Here is a 2,020-nt window from a genome sequence, read left to right as displayed (position 1 = left end):
TGTATTTAAATAAATACTATCCATTGAATTTGGTGTATATTGTTTTGCATACAGTTACCATAGTGATACGTTCTGTTAGTTGCTGTCAATGCACGTAGCTCGTGTAGATGAACGTTCAGAAAATATTTTTTTTTGTAAAATTACATTTAAAAATGACGCCGGATACGCTCAAAATATAATTTACCTTGACCTTGTAGTTGAAAAAAGCTACATAATTCTGCCAAATTGGTTTTTGAGATCCTAGTGAATAAATAATTTGCATTGTGGAATATGCAATTTGAAACTTATTTCCAGTAAATATCGATTGTCGAATACAGCAATGTAAACTAATGTATACAGACTCACTTCTGCAAATATTGTCCTAGCTCTATCACCATTGCGTATTAAGTTAAAGAGTGCGACAGGACATCAGCATAACACGATTTGTGTTTAATTTTGTGGTATTTCATGTGTGACATGGTGATTTGCTTCCTCTCTGATTCTACGCAGAACCTCCTGTTTCCTTACCTTACAAGTGGTTAACGGACCTGTCTAGTGAGCAGGAAATCGCAGGTTCGAATCTCGATCCGGTACACACTTTCACTCGTCGCCGATGATGCCGCGTATTGTCCTATTGTCCTGCTGCAGCTGACAGCAGTGATCCACTTCAATTTACATATAACACGGTTCTGCTGCCACTTTTCCCAATCATTTTAGAAATTACGATGGAATACTGTCTGTACCTTCTGTCTTATTTGATTTTAAGTCCTCAAAAGATGTTCTAAATTCTGATTCTAATACCGCATCCCCTATCTCTTCCCTATCGGCTTCACTTTCTTTTTCTACCGCATCATCAGATAAGTCTTCCCCCCCACGGAGACACTCAATGTACTGTTTCGACCTCTGCGTTTAACAGTGGAATTGCCATGGAATTCTTAATGCTACCGCCCTTGCATTTAATTTCATCGTACATTGAGTTTCCTATATGCTGATAAGTCCTCCCGACAATTTTTTTTTCGGTTTCAGGTAGCCATTTCACTCATCTTCCACGCACTTCCTTTTTATTTCATTTCCAAGTGACTTGTTTTTCTGTATTCTTGAATTTCTCTGAACATTTTTGTACTTCCTCTTTTCGTCGATCAGCAGAAGTATTTCTTATGTTACCCATGGTTTCTGTATTCCAGAACTTCCCTGAACATTTTTATTCTTCCTCTTTTCGTCGAAAAGTTCGAGTGTTTCTTGTACTACCCACGGTTTCTTCGCAGCTACCTTCTTCTTAACGATGTTTTTCTTTCCAGCTTCAGTGACTACCATTTTTTTTAAAGATGTCCAGTCCTCTCCAACTGAACTGCCTCCTGAGCTATTGATTATGGCAGTATCCATCGCCACAGAGAACTTCTTTGTGCATTGATTATTCCTCACTAGTCTCTTATACTTCAACCCACTCTTCATATTACCAAATTCTGATCTGAGTCTATATCTAATCCTGCGAAAGCCTTACAATTCCTTATATGATTTCGGAATCTGTGCCTGACCATGATTCAATATGGCTGAAATCTTACTGTATCTCCCGGCTTTTTCCAAGTACATCTCCTCCCCTTACGTGATTCTTGAACAGATTATTAGCTATTGCCGTCTGAAATTTATTGCAGAACTCAATAAGTCCCTCCCCTCTCTCGTTCCTACTAACAAGCCATATTCTCCCTTAACACTTTGTTCTACTCCTTTCCTTACAACAGCATTCCAATGCCTCGTGACTACTGCATTTTCATCCCCCTTTACGTACTGATCAGTATCCTCAAATCCTTTATCTCTTCATCTTCTGTTTGCGACGTCTCGCTTATCTAACTGAACAATTGTTGTCGGCGTTGGTTTGCTGTCAGTTCTGATGAGAACAACCTTTTCACTGAACTGTTCACAGTAACTCACTCACTATCCTACCTTCTTATTCACAACGAATCCCATTTCCGTTACAGCATTTGTAAGCTGCTGTTGATGTTACCCTATACTGGTCTGAAATTTCTGACATTCCGTCTCGTCT

The sequence above is a fragment of the Schistocerca nitens genome, chromosome 4 (genome assembly GCF_023898315.1).
Source record: "Schistocerca nitens isolate TAMUIC-IGC-003100 chromosome 4, iqSchNite1.1, whole genome shotgun sequence".
NCBI lineage: Eukaryota > Metazoa > Arthropoda > Insecta > Orthoptera > Acrididae > Schistocerca > Schistocerca nitens.
This window is presented reverse-complemented; position numbering follows the sequence as displayed.